The sequence below is a fragment of the Balaenoptera musculus genome, chromosome 4 (assembly GCF_009873245.2).
Source record: "Balaenoptera musculus isolate JJ_BM4_2016_0621 chromosome 4, mBalMus1.pri.v3, whole genome shotgun sequence".
Classification (NCBI taxonomy): Eukaryota; Metazoa; Chordata; class Mammalia; order Artiodactyla; family Balaenopteridae; genus Balaenoptera; species Balaenoptera musculus.
In genome coordinates this window covers 88,381,176-88,399,491 of record NC_045788.1, presented here as the reverse complement: position 1 = coordinate 88,399,491, position 18,316 = coordinate 88,381,176, and positions in this window count along the sequence as shown.

Below are 18,316 nucleotides of genomic sequence, written 5' to 3'. Positions count from 1 at the left end.
TGCGTTGTATAAATATACCACATCTTCTTTATTCATTCATCTGTCGATGGACATTTAAGTTGCTTCCATGTCTTGGCTATTGCAGATAGAGCTGCTATGAACATTGGGGTGCATGTGTCTTTTTGAATTAGAATTTTCATCTTTTCCAGATATATGCCCAGGAGTCATATATCTTATAAGTGGCAGACCTGGGATGAGAACCTGGATTTTAAAAATCTTAGTCCTAAGCCTTTTTCACCACACACTCTTCCTCTTACAAGAGACCATCAGAGAACTGTGAATATGAATAGGTTGCTTTGGCTCTTCATAATATTACTTTTACTAACCTGTCCTTTGGTATTTGCCATCAGACAACTCATTGAAAATCACTGTTGTATTTGCTGTAGGAGCATCGTATAAGGTTGCCATTCTCAGAATCCCATAATGTTTCCTTGAGGAGGGCCAGCAAGTGATCTTGAAGGATCTGATGAATTGCACTGGGCATCCCTGGTCTTTACTCTGGCTTCCTTTATTTCCCCAAACATTCTCTTTTTAAAAATGTATATGTAATTCACTTGTCTCTTTTGATATATATAACAAAATATATAGTTTATTAATTTAGAAGTATTGATTTATTCCACTAATTTTTTCCAGTTTTATTGAGATGTAATTGACATACAGCACTGTATAAGTTTAAGGTGTACAGCATAATGATTTAACTTACATACATCATGAAATGATTATCACAGTAAATTTAGTGAACAGTCATCTCCTATAGATACAAAATAAAAGTAAAAGAAAAAATGTTTTTTTCCTTGTGATGAGAACTTAGGATTTACTCTCAACAATTTTCACATATAACATACAGCAGTGTTAATTGTATACTAATCATGTTGTACGTTCCATCCCGTATACATCCTTTCTTATAATTGGAAGTTTGTACCTTTTGACCACTTTCATCGAGTTCCCACTCCCCTAACCCTACCTCTGGTAACCACTAATCTGATCGCTTTTTCTATGACTTTGTTTGCTTTTTGTTTGTTTTTGAAGTATAATTGACCACCAACAATATGTTAGTTCCTGGTGTACGACATAGTGATTTGATATTTCTGTACATTACAAACTGATCACCAAAATAAGTCTAGTTATTGTCACCATACAAAGATATTACATTATTTTTAATTAATTTTTAATTAAAGTATAGTTGATGTACAATATTATGTAAGTTACAGGTGTACAATATAGTGATTCACAATTTTTAAAGGTTATACTCCATTTATAGTTATTATAAGATATTGGCTATATTCCCTGTGTTGTACAATACATACTTGTAGCTTATTTTATAACTAATGGTTTGTATGTCTTAATTCCCTACCTCTTTATTGCCCCTCCTCCCTTCTGTCTCCTCACTGGTAGCCACCAGCTTATTCTCTATATCTGTGAGTCTGCTTCTTTTGCGTTATATTCAGCAGTTGTATTTTTTAGATACACATATACGTGATATCATACAGTATTTGTCTTTCTCTGTTTGACTTACTTCACTTAGCATAATGCCCTCCAAGTCCATCCATGTTGCTGTAAATGGCAAAATACTATTTTTTATGGCTAAGTAGTATTCCATTATATATATATGTGATATATATGTATATATGTATGTATATGTATATATATATGTATACACACACACACGCATGCACAAATCACATCTTTTTTTTCTATTATATGGTTTTTTTTTAACATATTTATTAGAGTATAATTCCTTTACATTGTTGTGTTAGTTTCTGCTGTATCACAAAGTGAGTCAGCTATACGTATACATATATCCCCATATCCCCCTCCCTCTTGCATCTCCCTCCTGCCCTCCCTATCCCACCCACTAGGTAGTCACAAAGCACCGAGCTGATCTTCCTATGCTATGCAGCTGCTTTCCACTAGTAATCTATTTTACATTTGGTAGTATATATATGTCATTGCCACTCTCTCAGTTCTTCCCAGCTTACCCTCCCTCTCCCCGTGTCCTCAGGTCCATTCTCTACATCTGTGTCTTTATTCCTGTCCTGTCCTTAGGTTCTTCAGAACCATTTTTTTTTCTTTTAGATTCCATATATATGTGCTACCATATGGTATTTGTTTTTCTCTTTCTGACTTACTTCACTCTGCATGACAGACTCTAGATCCATCCACCTCACTACAAATAACTCAATTTCATTTCTTTTTATGGCTGAGTAATATTCCATTGTATATATGTGCCACATCTTCTTTATCCATTCATCTGTCGACGGACACTTAGGTTGCTTCCATGTCCTGGCTATTGTAAATAGAGCTGCAATGAACATTGTGGTACATGACACTTTTTGAATTACGGTTTTCTCAGGGTATATGCCCAATAGTGGGATTGCTGGGTCATATGGTAGTTCTATTTTTAGTTTTTTAAGGAACCTCCATACTGTTCTCCATAGTGGCTGTATCAATTTGCATTCCCACCAACAATGCAAGAGTGTTCCCTTTTGTCCACACCCTCCCCAGCATTTATTGTTTGTAGATTTTTTGATGATGGCCATTTTGACTGGTGTGAGGTGATACCTCATTGTAGTTTTGAATTGCATTTGTCTAATGATCAGTGATATTGAGCATCATTTCATGTGTTTGTTGGCAATCTGTATATCTTCTTTGGAGAAATGTCTGTTTAGTCTTCTGCCCATTTTTGGATTGGGTTGATTGTTTATTTGATATTGAGCTGCATAAGCTGCTTGTATATTTTGGAGATTAATCCTTTGTCAGTTGCTTCATTTGCAAATATTTTCTCCCATTCTGAGGGTTGTCTTTTCATCTTGTTGATGGTTTCCTTTGCTGTGCAAAAGCTTTTAAGTTTCATTAGGTCCCATTTGTTTATTTTTGTTTTTATTTCCCTTTCTCTAGGAGGTGGGTCAAAAAGGATCTTGCTGTGATTTACATCATAGAGTGTTCTGCCTATGTTTTCCTTTAAGAGTTTTAACTGTCTGCCCTTCCATTTAGGTCTTTCATCCATTTTGAGTTTCTTTTTGTGTATGGTGTTAGGGAGTGTTCTAATTTCATTCTTTTTCATGTAGCTGTACAGTTTTCCCAGCACCACTTATTGAAAAGACTGTCTTTTCTCCATTGTATATTCTTGCCTCCTTGATCAAAGGTAAGGTGACCATATGTGTGTGGGTTTATCTCTGGGCTTTCTATCCTATTCCATTGATCTATATTTCTGTTTTTGTGCCAGTCCATACTGTCTTGATTACTGTAGCTTTGTAGTATAGTCTGAAGTCAGGGAGCCTGATTCCTTCAGCTCCGTTTTTCTTTCTCAAGATTGCCTTGGCTATTCAGGGTCTTTTGTGTTTCCATACAAATTGTGCAATTATTTGTTCTAGTTCTGTGAAAAATGCCATTGGTAGTTTGATAGGACTTGTGTTGAATCTATAGATTGCTTTGGGTAGTAGAGTCATTTTCACAGTGTTGATTCTTCCAATCCAAGAATATGGTATATCTCTCCATCTGTTTGTATCATCTTTAATTTTTTTTCATAAGTGTCTTACAGTTTTCTGCATACAGGTCTTTTGTCTCCTTAGGTAAGTTTATTCCTAGGTATTTTATTCTTTTTGTTGCAATGGTAAATGGGAGTGTTTCCTTAATTTCTCTTTCAGATTTTTCATCATTAGTGTATAGGAATGCTAGAGACTTCTGTGCATTAATTTTGTATCCTGCTATTTTACCAAATTCCTTGATTAGCTCTAGTAGTTTTCTGATAGCATCTTTAGGATTCTCTATGAATAGTGTCGTGTCATCTGCAAACAGTGACAGTTTTACTTCTTTTCTGATTTGGATTCCTTTTATTTATTTTTCTTTTCTGACTGCTGTGGCTAAAACTTCCAAAACTTTGTTGAATAATAGTGGTGAGAGTGAGCAACCTTGTCTTGTTCCTGATCTTATTGGAAATGGTTTCAGTTTTTCACCATTGAGAACGATGTTGGCTGTGGTTTGTCATATATGGCCTTTATTATGTTGAGGTAAGTTCCCTCTATGCCTACTTTCCGGAGGGTTTTATTCATAAATGGGTGTTGAATTTTGTCAAAAGCTTTCTCTGCATCGATTGAGATGATCATATGTTTTTTATCCTTCAATTTGTTAATATGGTGTATCACACTGATTGATTTGCATATACTGAAGAATCATTGCATTCCTGGAATAAATCCCACTTGATCATGGTGTATGATCCTTTTAATGTGTTGCTGGATTCTGTTTGCTAGTATTTTGTTGAGGATTTTTGCATCTATGCTCATCAGTGATATTGGCCTGTAGTTTTCTTTCTTTGTGACATCTTTGTCTGGTTTGGGTATCAGAGTGATGGAGGCCTCATAGAATGAGATTGGGAGTGTTCCTCCCTCTGCTATATTTTAGAAGAGCTTCAGAAGGATAGGTGTTAGCTCTTCTCTAAATGTTTGATAGAATTTGCCTGTGAATCCATCTGGTCCTGGGCTTTTGTTTGTTGGAAGACTTTTAATCACAGGTTCAATTTCAGTGCTCGTGATTGGTCTGTTTATATCTTCTGTTTCTTCCTGGTTCAGTCTCGGTAGGTTGTGTTTTTCTAAGAATTTGTCCATTTCTTCCAGGTTGTCCATTTTATTGGCATAGAGTTGCTTGTAGTAATCTCTCATGTTCCTTTGTGTTTCTGCAGTGACAGTTGTTACTTCTCCTTTTTCATTTCTAATTGTATTGATTTGAGTCTTCTCCCATTTTTTCTAGATGATTCTGGCTAATGGTTTATCAATTTTGTTTATCTTCTCAAAGAACCAGCTTTTAGTTTTATTGATCTTTGCTATTGTTTCCTTCATTTCTTTTTCATTTATTTCTGATCTGATCTTTATGATTTCTTTCCTTCTGCTAACTTTGGCTTTTTTTGTTCCTCTTTCTCTAATTGCTTTAGTTGGAAGGTTAGGTTGTTTATTTGAGATGTTTCTTGTTTCTTGAGGTAGGTTTGTGTTGCTATATTCTTCCCTCTTAGAACTGCATGCCATAAGTTTTTGGTCATCGTGTTTTCATTGTCATTTGTTTCTAGGTATTTTTTGATTGCCTCTTGGGTTTCTTCAGTGATCTCTTGGTTATTAAGTAGTGTATTGTTTAGCCCCATGGATTTGTACTTTTTACAGATTTTTCCCTGTAATTGATATCTAGTCTCAAAGCGTTGTGGTCAGAAAGGGTAGTTGATATGATTTCAATTTTCTTAACTTTACCAAGGCTTGATTTGTGACCCAAGATATGATCTATCCTGGAGAATGTTCTATGAGCACTTGAGAAGAAAGTGTATTCTGTTGTTTTTGGCTGGAGTGTCCTATAAATATCAATTAAGTCCATCTTGTTTAATGTGTCATTTAAAGCTTGTGTTTCCTTATTTATTTTCATTTTGGATGATCTGTCCATTGGTGAAAGTGGGGTGTTACAGTCCCCTAATATAATTGTGTTACTGTCGATTTCCCCTTCTATGGCTGTTAGCATTTGCCTTATGTATTGAGGCACTTCTATATTGGGTGCATAAATATTTACAATTCTTATATCTTCTTCTTGGATTGATCCCTTGATCATTATGTAGTGTCCTTCTTTGTCTCTTATAATAGTCTTTATTTTAAAGTCTATTTTGTCGAATATGAGAATCGCTACTCCAGCTTTCTTTTGATTTCCATTTGCATAGAATATCTTTTTCCATCCCCTCACTTTCAGTGTGTATCTGTCCCTAGGTCTGAAGTGGGTCTCTTGTAGATAACATATGTACGTGTTTTGATTTTGTATCCATTCAGCCAGTCTATGTCTTTTGGTTGGAGCATTTAATCCACTTACATTTAAGGTAGTTATCGATATGTATGTTCCTATTACCATTTTCTTAATTGTTTTGCGTTTGGTATTGTAGGTGTTTTCCTTCTCTTGTGTTTCCTGCCTAGGGAAGTTCCTTTAGCATTTGTTGTAAAGCTGGTTTGGTGGTGCTGAATTCTCTTAGCTTTTGCTTGTCTGTAAAGGTTTTAATTTCTCCATCGAATCTGAATGAGATCCTGCTGGGTAGAGTAATCTTCGTTGTAGGTTTTCCCCTTTCATCACTTTAAATATGTCCTGCCACTCCCTTCCGGCTAGCAGAGTTTCTGCTGAAAGATCAGCTGTTAACCTTATGGGAATTCCCTTGTATTTTATTTGTTGCTTTTCCCTTGCTGCTTTTAATATTTTTTCTTTGTATTTAATTTTTGATAGTTTGATTAATATGTGTCTTGGCGTGTTTCTCCTTGGATTTATCCTGTATGGGACTCTCTGCACTTCCTGGACTTGATTGAGTATTTCCTTTCCCATATTAGGGAAGTTTTCAACTATAATCTCTTCAAATATTTTCTCAGTCACTTTCTTTTTCTCTTCTTCTTCTGGGACCCCTATAATCCAAATGTTGGTGCATTTAATGTTTTCCCAGAGGTGTCTGAGACTGTCCTCAATTCTTTCCATTCTTTTTTCTTTAATCTGCTCTGCGGTAGTTATTTCCACTCTTTTATCTTCTGGGTCACTTATCCATTCTTCTACCTTGGTTATTCTGCTATTGATTCCTTCTAGAGAATTTTTAATTTCATTTATTTTGTTGTTCATGATTGTTTGTTTGCTCTTTAGTTCTTCTAGGTCCTTGTTAAACGTGTCTTGTATTTTCTCCATTCTATTTCCAAGATGTTGTATCATCTTTACTATCATTACTCTCAATTCTTTTTCAGGTAGACTGCCTATTTCTTCTTCATTTGTTTGGTCTGGTGGGTTTTTACCTTGCTCCTTCATCTGCTGTGTATTTCTCTGTCTTCTCACTTTGCTTAACTTACTGTGTTTGGGGTCTCCTTTTTGCATGCTGCAAGTTCGTAGTTCCTGTTGTTTTTGGTGTCTGCCCCCAGTGGCTATGGTTGGTTCAGTGGGTTGTGTAGTTTTCCTGTTGGAGGGGACTGGTGCCTGTGTGGTGGATGAGGCTGGATCTTGTCTTTTTGGTGGGCAGGACTGTGTCTGGCTGTGTGTTTTGGGGTGTCTGTGATCTTATTATTATTTTAGGCAGCCTCTCTGCTAATGGGTGAGTTTGTGTTTCTGTCTTGCTAGTTGTTTGGCATAGGGTGTCCAGCACTGGAGCTTACTGGTTTTTGAGTGGAGCTGGGTGTTAGTGTTGAGACAGAGGTCTCTGGGAGAGCTCTTGCTGACTGATATTATGTGGGGTTTCGAGGTCTCTGATGTCCTGAACTTAGAACTCAGTTCTCCCACCTCCGAGGCTCTGGCCTGTTACCCGGCCGGAGCACCAAGACCCTGTCAGCCACATGGCCAGGTACATGGGGAGTTTCTTGCCTTTGGAAAGTCTGAGGTTTTCTGCCAGCATTCAGTAGGTGTTGTGTAAGAATTGTTCCACATTTAGATGTATTTTTGATGTATTTGTGAGCATGAAGGTGATCTCCACTTCTTACTCTTTTGCCATCTTGAAGGTCCTCAAATCACATCTTCTTTATCCATCTATCTGTTGGTGGACATTTAGGTTGCTTCCACATCTTGGCAGTTGTAAATAATGTGGCAATGGACATTGGGGTGCATGCATCTTTTTGAATTATTTCCCATGCTATGCATGTCATCCGTGTGACTTATTTATTTTGTAAGTGGAAGGCTGTACCTCTTAATATCCCTCACCTATTTCACTCTTACTCCTCACCCTCTTCACCTCTGGCAACCACCTGTGTGTTCTCTGTTTATATGCCTCTGTTTGTGTTTTGTTTTGTTTGTTCAATTGTTTTATTTTTTAGATTCTACATGTTTTAAGTAGAGGTTTAGTTCATATTATTCACATGCCTCTTTGCCATCAGTACCTTTATAATCAAAAGACAATTTTCCAGAAAATATCCACAAAATATAAGTATGAATTATGACTCTAAGTCCCGTTCTAACCACAGTACCATATCTTTTTCAACCCATAGATCTGACAGTAGTTAGTGAGGGACACTACGTCTTATCAGGATCCACATAATAGAGTCTCTTAATTTATATAGACATGAAGCCTACAGATTGATTGGTGAGGGTAGAAGAGGTGAAATATACAGTAATAATATTTAAGACCAGCATATAAAAGAAAGTTCACTAAGTATGAGCATCCTGAGCTTACATAGCTCAATGTCACTGGTTGATCTTATGGCAAATATATATGCTGTTCTCTCATTCTCCTGATGCCTAGGGGTTGAGAATCTGTCCAGAGCCTCTGGAATAATCTTTGGAGAGCTCTTGTACCAGATGCAATCCACAGGCATGGCTGACAACCCCTTGGAAAAGCAAAATCGTCTATTCCTACAAGTCAAATAATGGCCTGTCACAGACACCCACCTGTGTGGCCTTACACCCCTACTTAAAGAAATATGTGTGGTTACGGTGAGTTCATTAATAGAAAAGTTTAGTTTAGATTGATTGGGTGGTTTTAAAATTGAATCTTTTTGTTGTGTTGTGTATTTCTATAATAAATATAACTAATTTGAAAAAGGTTACCTCTGATCAGTTTCCATGTTATTATGTCAAAGGAATGGAGTGTAACAGTGTTCACTTTAGGTCTTGGGCTGCTGGATAATTGACAATGTCATCTTCACTTCTATCTAAATTTTTTGAGATATGCACTTGCTGATTTTATGTTTGATGTCAGTGAAAATTCATTCTATGCTACAATTACTTGCATCACATTAGGAGGTTGGTGCTCTTATATGTTCTGTTGGTGTACATTCATAATCTCCATAAGTAACTACTTGCTGTTTTGCTCTTAGTTTTAATTTATGTCAAAGTTTTATATCCACAAAGTTTAAAGAGACCAGTAGTTCTTACAAGGTTTGTTATGAAAACCAGTAGCGTAATTTGCCTTACTTTTGGTGGATTATTTTGGGATATATTTCTATGTCACTGAATATCATGGTTTATTGCCACTTCTTGGTTTATCAATTTTAGGCATGACTTACTGACTTCTAACTACAAAATTTGCAGATTTAGCTCTTTTTAACCACTTCCAGTCTCCACTGCACAAATGCTACTTCCCAGCCACTATCCTCTTGATAAACACAATTGACAATTGAGCCATGTAGTAAATCTTGATAATTTTGCTTTTCTTGCACAACTTTATGTTTTCCCTGGAGGTCATATTGTCTGAATATCTTCTCAAGATTTTGAAACATGTCAGGTGTCCTATCAGTTTCATCTTCTTAAAGAAATCTCTTCCTGAAGAACTTTCTGCTCTGCTCCAATCTGGATTGTTTTCCTTCTTTGCTGGGGCATTGCTGTTATTATAGAAGCTTTCTTTATCATGACTTGAGAGTTCTTTTTGTATCTCTAGTGAGTATGTTCTTTTGCCTTAATTTCTTGTTTTCCTCTTTCTGGATTGTTTTCCTTCTTTACTCAATTTTGTCTTTCAATACTTCTACTGAGTTTTTCACTCCTATAATCATATGTTTAATTTTAAAGAGCTCTTTTTGGGGGCTTGTTTTTGGAATGTTCCTAACAGCACTGTTTCTGTCTCTATGCAATTGCTTATCTTATCTCTTTGAGTATATTAATGACTTTTACTCTTTCTTCTCTTTGTTTAGTCCTTGTTTCCTCCAAATTGTCATCTTTTGCATCAGAGGTTTTATTCAGATGTTGGTAATTTTTGCTTGCTGCTTCCATTTAATAGTCAGAGTCTAAAAAGCCGTTTAAAAGTTTGAGTGTGAAGTTAGAGCTGGCGTACCATGAGTTTTACTATATGGCGATCTGGCTGGGCCTTTTTTGGATCGACCTCTAATGTTGGTATCTTCCAGATCTTTCCTCTTAACTAGTAAGATTCTCTGAAGAAAACTCTTCACATCTTCTCCATGGATGTAGAAGGTCCATCAGTTGTCAGCATTCTGAGATCTGAGTAGGGAAAGTAGACTGGGGTCTAAGAATCCAGTGAGGATGTGGTACTTAATCTCTCTGTATTTGGTTTCATACTTCTACCCTCACCTGTACCACCCCCTCCTAAATCCAGAAGCTCTCTCTTTTAACTTCTCTAATACATAGAACTTCAGTCATTTGCTGAGTTAGGAGAGAGGATTTGAAGAATTGCTGCTTCAAGCCATCCTCCTCATTTTAGGATACTCTCTTTATCATCGTTTCCAAAGTGAGCTGGTACCATCAATTTATGAGACTTTTATAAGTTTATATCATTTTATAAGTTTATATCATTACCAGTAGCCCATCTCTTCCAAAATTTTGCTATTACCCCCAGTTCTTCCATCTTTTGCTCTTATGCCTTAAAGTCTCTATTCTGTTATTTTAGTGGGATTTGAGAAGAAAGCAAAAGTAAATTTGTGTGCTCAAGTCTCCATTCTAATAGGTAGAGGTGTCAACATTTATTTTTTATCTATTACCCTCATTATATGGTATATATTTCTGTGTGCTACCTTGAATTCTTTTTTTTTTCTTTAAGGAGGAGAAAAGGATAAAATGAATAAACTACCCTGATTAGATGTCTAATGTGTCTAAACTCTTCATCATATAACAGATAATCTTTTGCTTTACTGCTGCATATGAAAATGTGAATTACTATTAATTTAATTCTTTAAAAGTCACCTTATTTTCAGGGTCTTGAAGCACACTCCAATATCTCCATTTATGTATCCCCAATGGGAATTTTCCTACTTCATCATTCATCCTAGAGCTGACTTTTCCCAAAGTCTGTGTGCCCAGTGGCGTCTCATCATTTTTAATCAGACAAATCGACTTTCCTCCTGGAAGAAATCCAGGGAGTGGAGCCTGAAAGTGTACTCTAGATTTGGCTGTGCCAAATGTGTTTCACTTTGAGATATTAGCTGTTTGGAAACAGTAGGAACTTGGTTGTATTTGGAAATGACATGGGTTTAATTAATTTTTAAAAAGCACCTTTTAAGTGTATTCTCACTAACAACCAGAGAGGTCTGGTCCTTCTCCTTGCATTCCATGTGTGGAAGTGGTATGCACAGGTTATAAAGGAAGGACATGTGTCATATGTGCAGTGAGGGGTATATTGTGCTGAGCTGTCTCAGGGCAGTCTGGTGTTAGGAAACTTCCCAGAAATGTTCTGTAGTCAAAGAAAAAAATATTACTGAGGAGTTAATATTAAATCATGGCTGATCCTCTGGTGGTTTGGTTTGATTTGAGATAATGTATAAGAAGGCATTTTTAAGCAGAGAACATGACACAATTATTATTATTTTCTTAAAATTATTTTCTGTGCTGAACTTTGAAACATTTTTGTTTTTATCTACATCACTTTAAAAAGCTTCATTTGGGAAGGGGAATGAAAAAGTATTTTGTTTAGGTTTGGGGCTCAGTCAATTCTCTAAAAGTCCGTTTTTAAGATACAGTGGTGGTCCAGAGTCCTGTTGGCATCTACATATGTGTGGACATGGATGAGATAGTAGAAGCAGGAAACAAGTATCTGGGCTTTCAGACCTTCCCTCATCTGAAATGTGAGTGTTTGGAAGAAAGGAATTTAGCGGGCAGATTTTTATCCACAAGCACTAAACAATGAATCAAGGTGAATCCTGAGCATTTAAGATTTTGCTAAATTCATCTGGGCAGCAGCCACTTATATAAACAATCACCACAAGTGATTGGGATGGGATGGGAAAAGATGGGATGACTTCAATATCTTATACATGGAAATCAAGAAGCTCCCCCACCCCATATGCTGATTAAATGCTGGCAGTGCAAAAACAATACTTCATCTTTATGAAATCTAGTATCTGTGATTTAATGAAACATAACGTGTTTCAAAGCAAATGTGTTTCATCAGAAAATACTTGTTATGTAATTTGTGTGATTATAAAATGGTACTGGAAACAATAAATGAGCAAGCAATTACCTGTCAAAAATTACAGATGAATGAAGATGAAATATAATCTTATTAGGTTCACAATTTTGTATGATGTAGCTGTTCAACAAATTTGCTACATTATGATTGACTAAAGAGGTGTTTTAAAATCAGTTTTATTGAGATGTAATTTGCATAAATTAACATTGTTTAAGTGTACAATTTAATGATTTTTAACAAATATGTACAGTGTGTAGCTGCCACAGTCATCATATAGAATATTTTCATCATCCCAAAGAGTTCTTTCATGACCATTTTCAGTCAATCCTCTCCTTCAGGTTCTGGCCATCATTCATCAGCTTTCTGTATCTACAGTCTGCCGTTTAAAAAATTGTATATAAGTAAGAGTATAGAGTGTAAAGTCTTTTGTGTCTGGCTTCTTTCATTTAGCATAATGCTTTTGAGATTAATCTATGTTCTTGTCTATATCAGTAGTTTATTTTTATGGCTGAGTAATATTCCTTTGTATGGATATACCACAATTTATATATGCATCCACAGGTTGATGGACATTTGAGTTCTTTTCAGTTTTTGGCAATTATGAATAAACCTGTTATGAATTACTCTTTGTGTGGACATATGTTTTTGTTTCTCTTGGGTAAATTTCTAGAGGTAGAATTTCTGGGTCACATAATAAGTATCTTCTTAATGCAAATGAATAACTGCTAAACTGTTTTCCAAAATGGCTAAAAGCAAAAATGTCTATTTTGCTTTCCCATTGGCAGTATATGAGAGTCCTGGTTGCTCCACATCCTCACCAAAACTTGATATTAGACGTTCTAGTGAGAGTCTGGTGGTATTTCATTTGTTTTAATTTTCATCTCCCAGGTGCTAATGATGTTGATCATCCTTTATGTGCTGACTAGCCATCTATATCTTTTCTTTAGTGAAGAGTCTGAACATATGATCCAGCAGTCCCACTCCTGGGCATATATCCAGACAAAACTGTAATTTGAAAAGATACATGCACCCCTATGTTCCTAGCAGCACTATTTACAACAGCCAAGACATGGAAACAACCTAAATGTCCATCAACAGATGAATGGATAAAGAAGATGTGGTACATATATACAACAGAATACTACCCAGCCATAAAAAAGGAATGAAATATTGCCATTTGCAGCCACATGGATGGAACTAGAGATTATCATACCAAAGTTAGAAAGAGAAAGACAAATACCACATATCACTTATATGTGGACTCTAAAGTATGACAAAAATGAACATATCTATGAAACAGAAACAGACTCACGGATATAGAGAACAGAGTTGTGGTTGCCAAGGAGGAGGGGGATGTGGGGGAGGAAAGGATTGGGAGTTTGGGATCGGCAGATGCAAACTATTATATACAGGATGAATAAACAGCAAGGTCCTACTGTATAGCACAGGGGACTATATTCAATATCCTGTGATGAACCATGATGGAAAATAATATGAAAGATAATATATATATGTTTGTATAACTGAAACACTTTGCTGTATAGCAGAAATTAACATAACACTGTAAATCAAGCATACTCCAATGAAAAAAAATTTTTAATGGGCAGAAGATCTAAATAGACATTTTTCCAAAGAAGACATACAGATGGCCAACAGGCACATGAAAATATGCTCATTATCGCTAGAGAAATGCAAATCAAAACTAGGGTGAGGTACCACCTCACGCTGGTCAGAATGGCCATCATCAAAAAGTCTACAAATAATAAATGCTAGAGAGGGTGTGGAGAAAAGGGAACCCTCCTACACTGTTGGTGGGAATGTAAATTGGTGCAGCCACTATGGAGAACAGTATGAAGGTTCCTTAAAAAACTAAAAGTAGAGTTACCAAATGATTCAGCAATCCCATTTCTGGGCATATATCCAGAAAAGATGAAAACTCTAATTCGAAAAGATACATGCACTCCAATGTTCATAGCAGCACTATTTACAATAGTCAAGATATGGAAGCAACCTAAATGTTCATCGACGAATGAATAAAGAAGATGTGGTATATATACAGGGAACTATATTCAATATCCTGAGATAAACCATAATGGAAAAGAACATAAAAAAGAATGTGTATATGTGTATAACTGAATCACTTTGCTGTACAGCAGAAATTAATACAACATTGTAAATCAACTAGATTTCAATAAAAAAAATCAAAGAAGATGTGATACATATACCGTGGAATGTTAGCCATAAAAAAGAATGAAATAATGCCATTGCAGCAACATGGATAGACCTAGAGATTATCATACTCAGTGAAGTAAGTCAGAAAGAGAAAGACAAATATCATATGATATCACTTATATGTGAAATAAAAAAAATTGATACAAATGAACTTATTTACAAAACAGGAGTAGACTCCCAGACATAGAAAATAAACTTATGGTTACCAAAGGGAAAAGGGGGGAAGGATAAATTGTGAATTTGGAATTAACATATACACACTGCTATATATAAAATAAACTACAAGGACCTACTGTATAGTACAGGGAACTATATTCAATATCTTGTAATAACCTATAAATGAGAAGAATCTGAAAAATTAAATATGTGTGTGTATATATATATGTGTGTATATATATATACACACACATCCGAATCACTTTGCTATACACCTGAAACATTGTAAATCAACTATACTTCAATAAAAATAAATAAATAAAATAAATGAATGAAAAAAATAATATGGGGATTAAAATAGAATCTGCCTCATAGAGTTCTCAAAGTGGTTAAACAAATAATGCATAAAAACCCTCAGATATTAGGCATTGTTATGAATACCTGTTTCTTCCCAATGAATGTCCTAAGCAACTAGCTTACTTAAACAGAAACAAGTCTCCATAGGATCGTTCAATATTATGTTCTTGCCTCATTTGTTCCCTCTGAGCAATAAGAATGTCAGCACAAATATCCAGTTATTTTCCTGTGATTAATAATTCTTGAAGAGGTTCTCATAACTCAGTAGTTTACAAAGACGTCAAAAATGATTATTTGAGAATGGCTGAATTCACATCATGAAATTAAATTATGTATAGATTGCTAAGCAGTTCACTTAAGCATAACACAGTTAAAAATGATATCCAGATAAATGAATGCCCTTCCCTATATTTATTACCAATTTATTTTTGCAGAGGTTTTGAAAAAATACTCTGCCTCTACTGCTAAGGATATTGTCCTTCTAATTTTTATCCATGTCTGTTTTCTCACTGTCCTTGTTTGCTGTTGTCCATTGATCCACTTCTGTATTCCATGCTGGGCCAATACCTGCTGATCCAATCTGCTTCATGTCAGCCTTGTCACTTCTTTGATTTAAGGCTGATATGCTAATTATGAGGATTTTTAAGACTCTGTCTTTATTTCTATGAGTCTAACAATTCTCTTCTTGTCTATTATTACAGATATTTAAGCAGCTTCTCTCATTTTTGCAAACATGTCGGCTGTAGCCACCTATTACAAAGTGTCTCCTTTACATATTGCTGTGCAGTGAGGGTCTTTATAGGATTTCCTGGACAGGACTGACTACATAATTGGTGGGACTAAATGTAAACTGTAAATGGGTGGTTTTTCAAAATTTAGTAAAACTTTCGAGAGAGTGACAGCAGAGCATTAAACCAAGAGGAGCCTGCCTTCTAACCATGGGCCCTGTGCATCTCCACAAGTTGTGCACCATAAAGTAGGCACTGGTATTGGATTTTGTGGGAAGGAAAGAACACCGACCCATATGGATGCCCCTTGAAAGTGTCTCACCTATTGCTTAGGAAACATTTTCCTCAATTCGGTCATTACTTTTTCTGCTGTATTACTTCATGTTCCATCTTCTGCCATCTTGCCATTCTCAGAGGTAGCACTGTAGTTGAATATATACTTGTTGCCTTACTTATTTTATATGCAGTAGTATGTTTTCTGACTACAAAGGAGACAAGGTAAACCATGTGCTGCTGCTGATAAACATGAATTGAACATCAATCTGTCTATAGTCTTGTATACAACAGTATACAGAGAATCTAATGGGACACAGTCCCTAAGTTGCTATGGTTGCTTTTGTGTACCAGGCTCTATATATTACCTGCTGAATTATTCTCTCTGTATCATTCCCCAACTTCCTTATCAGTAAAAATGGAGATAGGAAGATAGGGTTGTTGTCATTACAGTGAGAATAAAGTATATTTAGGACATTTGGAACACTGCTTGACAAATAATGAATGCTAAAAAAATATTAGTTAGTTCCCTTGGTTTCCATATCTGGACCAGGAGAAACACATAGTATTCCTACCCTTGGATTTCATGCCCAACATTTGGATCATATAAGATTCTTGTGCCAGTACAAGCTGACTTTCTGCTTGTCAAACATAAAGCAATAAGTACCACCCCTGACTATACATTAGGAATAGAATCTATAAAAATATATATCCATTGATTTAGAATCTCGTGGTGGTGGCCAGGGTGTAAATGTTTATGCATATGTGTATTGGAGATGTTAGAAAGAAGCTGGGAATGTGATCTTCTCTTCTTTCCTTCCTTCTTTTACTCCCTTCTCCCTCCTTCCATCTTTCCCCCCTTCCTCCCTTCCTTCCTGCATTTCTTCCATCCATCATCTATCTACCTATCACCTATCTTGGTGGTGGAAGATGATGGCACTGTGTTAAACCTTAGAAATTCATTAGCTTCACAGTATACTGAAGAGAAACAGAAAATAGGGCATATTAAATGTGATAATCTTTGGGAGAACAAAGGAGGTATACAGACTCTAACCTGGGTTGAAGGGTTCTCTCAGAAGCCCTTTGGGAGACAGTGACTACTGAGTTGAGACTTAAAGGATGGAGTGGAATTAACCAGGAGAAAAGCATATTCCAGGTGGAGGAATAGTGTGCATGATGTGGACTTATGCTTTTTTAAGTTCCACAGGCAGTTTTGGTGTAGAACTAGAGTTGAAAAGTTTAAATTTAGAATTGCTTATTAATTCAGAATATCTGGATAAAAATGCAGAGAGACCAGGACTGTGCTAATCTCTTTATCTCTCCCTGTTGTCTGACCCATGCCTGCATCCCAGTTCCTCAGTCCATCCTGGTGAGTTTTGCCTTTTGTCTTTGACCTTCCATGGTGACTGACCCATCCATGTGGCTTTTATGTTTTGTGGTTATGACAACGATCAGAGGAGGCTGACAGTATCCTGAGACAATGTTGAGACACTGAGTTTGTCTTCCTAAGTCTGATTAATGATTTTCTCTTTGAAAGTTACATGTTGGCCATTTGTCAGTTATTTTACTTTCATTCCCAGGGTCAGTTTCTTGCCTGTTTTTTCTCCATCTGTTCTTGTAAGAGAATAATCTAAGATATTCAGTTTAGGTGAATTGTTCTAGGTCACATTAGCTTACAAATTATAGAGCCTGACTAGAACCCCAATGTTCTCATTCCAAGATCATATTTCTTTCTATTCAATTTCAATACAATTTAAAAACATAATTTGTAACTTATTTTGTATTTTGAACTACTTTCTTTTTTTAATGTTTTTTTTAATTGAAGTATAGTTGATTTACAATGTTGTGTTAGTTTCAGGTGTACAGCAAAGTGATTCATTTATACATACATATTTATTCTTCTTCAGATTCTTTTCCATTATAGGTTATTACAAGATAATGAATATAGTTCCCTGTGCTATATAGTAGAATAGATTAGGAGTTTTGGATTAACAGATACACACTACTATATATAAAATAGATAAACAACAAGGACCTACTGAACTACTTTCTTAATTCTTATTCCATTTGCTGTCCATCAACAGACAGAATAAATCTGGGGAGAAGAGGGTGGTTTTAGTTACCATGGTAGCCAGTCTCCAAAGATGGACCCTGCAATTTCTCCCTTCTCTGCACTGTATGTCACTTCTCACAGGAAAAGACTATATCCCCTCCCTTTGAAGCTGGGCTGCTCTTGTGACTGCTTTGACCAATAGAATGTTCTGGATCTTCTGAGTCTAGGTCTTAAAAGGACTAACAGCTTCTATTCCTTTCCTCTTGGAACACTCACTCTTGCGATGGTCCTTCAAAAAACCCAGCTGTCATGCCATAAGCAGCATGAGACCTGAGGTGCTTTGGTCTACAGCCCAAGTTTGTTGTCAGTGGACAGCCAGTACCAACTGCCAGCCTGAGAGTGAGCCATCTTGCCTGTTCCAGTGCAGTTGAGCCCCCAGACAACTGTAGATCCAGCCAATATCCTATGGAACAGAAGAACTGTCCAAATGATGCCAGTCAGCCCAAAGAAACATGAAAGATACTAACATGGCTGTTATCATAAGACACTAAATTTTGAGGTGATTTATCACATAGCAATGGATAGCTGAAAAAGTTACCTCCATAACAATAGGTAACATTATATCTTCCTTAAGTATTTTGAATAATGAAAGCAACATGTGAAAAGTAATGAATCCCACGTGACACACTGGAT